Genomic DNA, 9,042 nt, shown 5'->3' on the forward strand with positions numbered 1-9,042 from the left:
CCATGTCAGGCACCTCTGCAGCCCTATACAGAAGGAGGAGGTGAGCAGCATCCTCCAGGGTGCTGACAACCTCAAGCTCATGTGGCAGGGTGTGAGCAGAGCCTGCATGCCTGGCAGACCTTCACTGTGTGCAGACTCACCTACAACATGATATGAATAGAACACTCTTCTGCTGAACTTCTTCCATATGCATAGTCCTTATTTAAAAGGAAGATGTCCTGAGGCTTACACAACAAAGCCACTGAAGCCTCCTGTAGAAAATGCTAAAAGGAGCACATAACTGGGCGTGGTGGTACATGTGTATAATTCCAGCACTGGGAAGGCCAAGGCAGGAGGATCTTTGGAAGTTCATGACAAGCCTGGGCTACAAAGTGAGCTCAAGGCCAGCCTGAGCTACATAGCAAGGCTCTGCCTGAAAAAGACAAGAAAGAGAAAAAAATAGGTATATAAAAAAAATACCATATCAGAAGCACCAACACATGTCCTGACCACCTCTGATATGTAGCTCTAAGGCATGTCTTCACTACCTTGGAATATGCACTTGAGCAGCACATATGCTGCCCAACTAAGGTAGGTATGGGATCCTATAGAACCAGGCTATGAGCAAAGCCAAGACCTGACCACCTTAGGTCTGTGAGGATACCTAGTTAAATGTAGATGAAGGGGCCAGGGAGATAGTTCAGTAGAATAACCGCTTGCAGGCCTGAGTTCAATATCCCCAGTTCCGCAAATAAATAAATATAGATGAAAATCTCCCTAGATGACATGACTGTCCAGGATAGGAGTGACACTCTGTAGGATGTGAGTGGGGTCCCCCACAGGCGGACAAATGTAGGCACGTGTGCAGCCCCAAATGACAAGGTTGTGAGCTGCCCCTGGGGCCTCAGGTTGATCATCTGGGGCCTTAGTGGCCCCCATGACAACATTAATGAGAATGGATCCCCGCACTGTCTCCATTAAAGCAGGGATTTGTCTGAGGCTTCTGCAGTGCCTGTATGGCCAGATCCCCACCCTGTCTCAGGAGTGTGGAATCCTGCCAGATGTGCATGTCAGGTGATCCCTTCAAAACAGAGCATCATGGGCCTGAACAGACTCCTGAAGGACATGGATGTGAACACCATTACTGTACCTACGTCTAGTGTCATGATCCCTACACAGTGTGATTGTCCCCTGAGAGCCCCTTGACCTTCCTACCTGGTTGTACAAGATGCCCTTGATATTATGTGAGCAGGACTGCCTGCATCCCCTGGACCTGTCACCCTCCTGTGCTGTGTAAAGAACCTTGTACATTGTGAAGTTGACCTCAAAACCCGCCATTCCCCACCTGCTCAGACATGTCGGCAGACTTGTGTTATGTCACAGTCAATTCAGCTACCTACCTCCACTGCATGGAGTCTACCACAGGGTTGTGCGCATGTACATTCCTCCTGATCATCCCAGCAGTATGTGTACCACTGCACACCACAGATGGGAGCAGCACCCTCTCTCACACACATCTTGAAGACCTCCAGCAGTGGGGGAGCCCTGGAGAATGTGGAAGTTTGTAGAGACCCTCTTATTTCCTGACCAGCACCAGTGTCTGTGCCCTAAACAAAGTCAACTAAAACAGAGCCCAGACATGTCATATGCATAGCCATCATTCATGGAGCCACAAGACACAAACCATTTCCAGACCAAAGCAAGCATGTAGAAAACCTCTAGCACTTGGGTATGACCAGCACCACCCAGCATGAAGCTCTCCTCCACTGCTACAGATATGGAGCCACTCCATAGCCTCAAGATATCGATGCGGGCTGGAAACCTGTGCATCTGGAATGTCAACAGAGACACGTGTCCTGACAACTGTGGGCCTGTTTGGAGCCCTCTACAACCACAATGTATGTGGAGAGTGTCTTGCTCAGATAACCACATGCACATGTAGAACCCTGGTCCAAGTAGACGTGAGCAGCCCATCTATCTGCTGACCCTCTCAGGGGTTTGGAGCCCTCTGTGACAAGAAGAATGTGAGCCAAGCTTTTTACATCTTCAACTTCTTGACTCCTGGCAGACAGATAGGTTTTCAGCAATAATGGGAGAAGTGCTTCACTCTTTGGAGAAAATTTGGTAAGTAGATTCCTCAGCAGTGTGGTTGACAATAGAACACGCCACATCCCACCCACGATCTTAACGTGTGTGGCCCTCTAGAAGGAAACAGTGAGTCAAGGCCCCATGACCTGACCACATCTCATATAGGTGGGCCTCTAAAAAACACAAAAGCACAGTCATCCCACCAGTCCTGCCCCTGCCTGCAGCATTGGTCCCAACAAAATGTGTATGTGAACAGGAAACCAGTCCCTTGTCCTGATGGCCTCAGGCCTGTGTTGAACCTTTTACCATGTGGCTGTAAACAGAGCTCCCCATGGCCTGAACCCCAAGGGGTACATGAAGCCCTATACCCCATGATTGTAAGCAGAGCCCCCTACATTCTACCCCTTGTCCTGACTATCAGAGGCATCCATGGAGCCCGGCCCTCAGTTGTGGAAATAGCCTCTTACACCGAGAGTATGAGCAGAGTCTTTCACTGTCCTGACTAATTCAGGCATGTGAGGGACCCTGCATGATGTAACAATGAGCAGAGCCTCCTCCATGACCTGACAGTCTCAGGCATTGGTAGAGCACTGGCCACCATGAGTGGGGACCCAGCCCTTCCATGCAGTGACAGTCTCAGGAATATGAGGTCTCGCTACAACAGGAATGTAAGAGACACTCATATATGCTGGACATCTCCATCATGCATGGAGCCCTATGCAAGGTGCACATGAAAGAAGCCTGCCATTTACTAAGCCTCTTGGCAAGGGGCCAACCTCCCATGGCACAAAGGTGAGCAGAGTCCTCTTAGAGTTGTGTTCTCGTACATGCAGAGCCCTTTTCATCATGCACCATGGACAGACCAACCCACTTGTTCAAGGTCTGAGTCCTGTGTGGAACCCTCCAGGCCACAGGCACAGTGGCCCTAGTGTCACACCGACCACCTGAGGCATGTATAGAGCCTTGTCCTACACTGTATGTGGGCAGTGTCCTCTCCTTTCCAGTCACCCTCAGGTATGGGGAGAGCTGGGCAATCACCTCTCAAAGTAGAGAGCCTTAGACAAGGGAGATGTGAAGACACTTTCCTTCCTGGGATTGAGTCCTCTCCAAGGCCAGTGGAAGCATGGGCCACTGTCTACAAACTCTGACCATCTATGGACATCTCAATCATGTGATGGCAAAAACACGCCACCACATCCTCATGACCTCAGGTGTTTCTGAGCTCTCTATTAATTGATTTTGGAAACCAGCCCTCCCCATGTCCCTACTCTATCACACCTCTGTGTTGAGCTGTCTCCCACTTACATGTGGCCAGAACAGCCCAGACCCACTCCATGTAGGGATGCTGCCAAATATCTACTCCATAAATATGGACAGAGGCCTCCACATATGATGTAACTGGACTTTTGAAGCCCATAGGAAGCCTTGCAATGGACCTGTGAGCCGGGCTACCTCCCAGGGCTTCTGACAAACTCAGGTATTCGTGAACACCTGAGCATGGAAACGAAGAGGTCCTCTGCAGGTCCTGCCAAGCAGGATATGTGTGGTCCCTCTGCAATAGGAAAGCACAAGCAAGGCAGCTCCATCTCTGTCACCTGTGCAGCACAGTCCCAGGTAGGAACCTAATAGGGCAGGAGCCCCATCTACTTCTGACCATCTCAGAAGTATGGAAACCCTCTATGACATGGTTGTGACCAGAGTCTGGGCCTGTGGTGATTTTCACATGTGTGTGTGTGTAGGTCTCTGCAATGAAGATAGAAACAGAGCTACCAATGTCCTGAATCCCTCAGGAATGTATAGAACCATCTGTTAGGTGAGTATGTGCAGAACAGCCCTTATGCCCCCTATAGCCCCACACGCAGGCACTCTGTGCACTCTTGCTCTCTCTCTGTCTTTCTCTGTCTGTCTCTGTGTCTCTGTCTCTCTGTGTCTGTCTGTCTGTCTGTCTGGCTGTCTCTCCCTCTCTCTCCCTACATTCACCATCTCAGATCTGTGAAGCCCTGTAGAAATTGAGAAGCAAGCAGTGTCGTCCTATGTGGTTACAGCCTTAGGCACAGGCAGCAGGATGTGAGCAGAGCCTGCTGGTCCCATAGGCCTTCACTCTATGCAGAATCATCTACAACCTGATGTAAGTAGAATATCTTTCTCTGTACATAGGCCCATGTGCGTAGCCTGGCGTCACAAAGAGGATGTGGCCTGGGGTTTGAAGAATGTGACCACTGAAGCCACCTGTAGAGACTCCTGAAACAACCATGTGAGTAGCATCAATCCATGTACTGACCACCTCTGATAGTGCTAAGGTATGTCCTCACCACCTCTGGAATATACATGTTAGCAGGGCACACTCTGTCCTTCCCAACTGAGAACCACTCTGTGAGCAGAAACCACAGGACCTAAGTTTCGTGTGTGAGGACACCTGGCAAAATGTAGAAGTGACCAAAATCTTGCCACATGTCCAGACTGTCCAGGGTGGAGTGACACTCTGTAGAATATAATGTCAGTGTGTTTTCTCATCAGCCAATGCACTCAGGTGAGCAACCCTGTAGTGGTCAATACATTGTCTCAACTTGGCTGAGTCTGTTGGGTGAGGTTCTGGGCTGTGGAGGGCCCAGCCAACTTGGCTGAGCCCAGTTGGTTCTGCCCTTGTGGGGGAATGGTTCCACCCTAGGGCAAGACAGGAACGTGAGCTGCCCTAGAGTGACTCAGCACAAAAAGTGTGTATAAAGGAGGTGAGGAAGGCTTCTCTGTACTGCCCTGCCCCACTTGCTTGGAGAAGTCCCAGTCTTCAGAGGAGCTTGATCTTCACAGCGGCACCACTTCGGGGGAGCTACGATCCTCGCCATGGAAGGCCAGTATTTGCAGTCACCACAGAAGGAAGAGAGAGGCTTGATGAACGCTGCAAATGCTGTTCCTCCTCTGCTCTTAACTGTTTTCTGTCACCATGAACTGCTGCCATTTGCCTAGGAGCCAATGGGGTATAGACCAAAACCTCCACAAACTGAGAGCTAAATAAACCTTTCCTTCCTTCATTTTGAGTGTTGGGTATTTGTCCCAACAATGAGTAAAAAGTAACTAAGACGAGCCCCCTGGTGCCCCTTGTGTCCTACTATAAGGTGCGTGAGAGTGGCGCCCCAAATCCTACCTATCCAGGCAGAGATTTGTAGGAAGCCTCCACAACAACCCGTGGAGCCCTCTTCTGTGAATGTGAACAGTGTAGCCCAAGTTCTCCTGAGCTCAGGTATGTGTCAAACCCTCTAAAGGGGTATGTGAGCAGCAACCCCAACACAAAGCTAACATCTCAGGCAAGAGTGAAATCCTAGAGAATACATGGTATAAGGTATGCTGTTGGTATCTTGATACCTCAGGGTGGGTGGGGCCCTATACAATGAGAAAATGAGCAGAGAATCTACATGTCCCTATCTTTGGTTTTGGTATTGGGAATCAAACTCAAGATTTTATGTTTGCCAGGCAGGTGTGCTTGTACCCCTAGTTATATCCCCCAGCCCTATATGTCCCTATTCTGTGGGTATGTGTGGAGCCCTGGGTATGAACACACCACTATAACCAGCCTGTCTGAGGTCTTTGGAGCCCTCTCTTACAAGGAGGATGGTCTCAGAACTTTCCATTTCCTTATTTCCTCAGCAGGTTCTGAAGACCCCCTAAAACAAGGAATTGAGCACTGACCTGATGACCACATTAGATACCTGGAACTCTCTGTAATGCAGTCATGAACTGAACAGTTCCCTTAACATTATGATTATCTCCATGGTATGGGAATCCCTATACAACATCCCTATACAATCTCCTCCATGTTCTGACCTCCTCAGGTGTGGATGGGGTGCTGTACAATATGAATGTGAGCAGACACTCACCCTCCCATATGCAAGCATCCAAGAGTCCTTAGCCTTCTATAGCCTGGCCAAGCACCCACCTAACCTGGACATGCGCAGAGCCTCCCATGTCCTGACCATCTCAGGCTATATATGAATCTGTCTACTTTGTAGATGTGAAAGAACCACCCCACTCCCTACTTCTTCAGGTGTGTGTGTGGGTGCTCTACTAAGATCATGTGAATAGAGCTCCCTAACACCACATTCTGATTCTGTTATTCAAGTCCCAGCCATTGCACCTACCCTGAGTGGTGTTCACTCCTTCACAGATTGGAGCAGCACCTCTCCTGGACATCTGACCATGTCAGTTATCTGTGAAGCTTCTTCACCATGGATGTGACCAAAAACCACATGTCATGACTACCTCATGTAGGTGTGGAGTCCTCTGTAATGTGGATGTTCACAGTGCCCAGTCCTGACCATCATTTTGTACTGTGCGCTCCACAATGTGGATATGGTCAGAGGCCACATGCCTTGGCCATCTCAGGTGTGTGGAATCCTTTATAAAGTTAATACAGCCAGAATCCCCCATCCTCCTATTCTGACCACCTTAAGTATGTGTGGAGACCTCTACAATGGGCTATTAGCTATCGTGACACCCCATTTCCTGACTGCCTTAGGCATGAGTGTGGAATCCTCTATACATTGACTTACGTGGGTGAGCTCAGAGCTACTATGTCCTAACCACCTCATGGGTTTGTGGGTGTCTCTATGACATGGATATGAATAGAACACCATGTTTTCATTATTTCGGATATGTGGACCCTTCTATGGGGCCATTGTGAACACAGGGCCCTCAACACACATATCTAGCCATCTCAGGTATGCCTTGACTGCTCTAAAACATGGATGTGAGTCCCTCATGTCTTGACCATCACAGGCATGTGTGGAGCTCTCTACAACACAGATGTAAGCAAAGACCTCCACTCACTGACTTTAACCATCTCATGTATGGGGAGGTCTATATGGGGATTTGACTAGAATCCACCATGTCCTTATATCAGTTGTGTCTGCAGAGCTTTCTACAACACAGATATGAGCAGAGGTCCTGCCCCTTGTCACATGGATGTGGATCCCCTACACCACAGAAGTGAACAGATCTTCACCCACTCCCAGCTACCTAAGGTATGTGGAGAACCATGTGTAGAGTGGGCATGAGCTGAGATCCCCCAGGGCTGATCACTCAAACGTGGGTAGAGCCTTCTGCCAGGAGGATATGAGCAGAGATCCCGACTATCCTGACCCTGTCAACCAACCATGTGTGGAAATTTCTGCAAGGTAGATCTTGGCAGAGCCCTCCATGTCCTAAGTGTCAGTAGGGAGATCTGAAAGCACAACCCTCATGAAGGAAGTGAAAGACAGCCAGCAGCCTATGAGAACAAAATTTAGCTAATGCCACCACCTAAGCTTGGACTTCTTTACTACCCTTGTATAATAAGTGGTCTTTGTATGTTTTTATATTATTTCAGCCAACTAAAGGAAACCCACACTCATCTGAACAAAGTCCACTGAGGATCAGAGTGAGACCAGCTTTCCTGTCACACATGTAACACACTGCAAAGCTGAGAAAAGGCCCCAGATCCTAACTCTCAAGCTTAAATGTAGGAAATGACCTTAAGACTGTTTCAGGGCCAGCCAGATAGCTCAACAGACTAAAGCACCTGCTTACACAGAGCGCAGTGGCCAGGGTTCGATCCTCAGCGTGCCGTGCCAGCCCTGCCCCTGGAGCGTACTGAGATAGCAATTCAAACTGGGCATGGTGGCATATACCTGTAATCTCAGCACTTGGAAGGCTGAAAATAAGGAGAATCACTACAGGTCTGATCTCTGTAGTGAGACTCTGTAGACTCTGTACTAAATACATTTTTAAAAAAGACTGTCTCAGCTGCTTGCCCATTTCAGAACCAACCTCTCAAGTATGAACTAGGCTTGTGGGACAGTGAATTTGGAAGGTTAATTGAAAGCATCTTGGGGCTGGGGAGACGGCTCAGTGGAATAAGCACTTCCCTGGCAAGCACAAGGGCCTGAGTTCAATCCCTGGTTCCACCAAAAATAAATAAATAAATAAAATAAAATATAGGTAAATGGATGCAAAAAAAAAAAAAAAAAGAAAGCATCTTTTCATGCACTATCGACCTACACATCCAGATAAGGACTGATGGGCTGCTGCTCAGGACACTGGTTTCTGCAAAAGCTTCTTGGTGACATCTTGTGAAAAGGCTTGATATGGAAGCCCACACACCTGAAGGGCAAGTAGGCTGTGTACCAGACCCTGAACATGGAATGCAAGCCTGGTTCTGGGCCTTATGCAGAGACCAGCTGGATATGCCAGCCAGAGCTTAGCTCAGAAAACCAGGAAAGCACTGAGACACAAAGTGGCTCCTGGCCTGATGTAAGATCTACTAGAGACTTAAGATATCAAGTGCCTGAAAGTGCATCTTTTTCACCATTTTGGGAAATTTTCAGCTTGTGCCCCCTCCCTTACCATCCACTCCAAGCACAACATCCAAAACTATCAGAGAAGAAAACCCAAAACCAGCAACAAGGACTGGTTATAAAGGTGTGGGGCAATTGACAGTACAAGTGTGTATCTGTACACAGCAGCTTGGCACTACACGTGCCCCCTTCAGACACTGTAAGAAGAATTGGGAGACCACAGAGTGTCCCTTCCTGCAGGACTGTGACCCACACGGCCATGGAGTTCTACATGGCAATTTGTAAGCAGCCTCCCCAGGCCAGGCCAAGACTTCCACAAGGGTCAGGGGGAAAAGCAGGCAGTGGAGAGCCACAGTGTGAGCTTGACCTTTAGAGACACATTCTTGCAAAAGCGCAGAAATTTCTGGGTTCAAAAGACAGGAGGGATTATTTCCTGGGCTGACTTAGAAGTAGACTATTACGTCCCTCACTTAGGATCTCCTGAGCTATTCTAAATGTTTTAACCCAGTGCCTAAGGAAAAAGCAATTAGAACATCTCAGCAGAAATCTCAAATCCCACATTGAGGGTCCTGTTTTGACCAGACGAGACGGAGCCACCTTCTTTGTTTTCGTTCCCTTTATTTTCACGTGTCCTTCTTCCTCCTCTCTC

The 9,042-nt window shown here is 48.6% G+C and overlaps 1 long non-coding RNA gene across 1 annotated transcript; it reads left to right on the plus strand.

The window, feature by feature from the left end:
• Positions 1–425: 425 nt before the first annotated feature.
• LOC111816388 lies at positions 426–4,943 on the plus strand. The gene is made up of 3 exons (XR_002820792.1): positions 426–3,880; positions 4,225–4,321; positions 4,794–4,943. It is a non-coding gene; the product is annotated as an uncharacterized LOC111816388 (long non-coding RNA).
• Positions 4,944–9,042: the final 4,099 nt, after the last annotated feature.

This window comes from Octodon degus, unplaced genomic scaffold (assembly GCF_000260255.1).
Source record: "Octodon degus isolate 3935 unplaced genomic scaffold, OctDeg1.0 scaffold00031, whole genome shotgun sequence".
NCBI lineage: Eukaryota > Metazoa > Chordata > Mammalia > Rodentia > Octodontidae > Octodon > Octodon degus.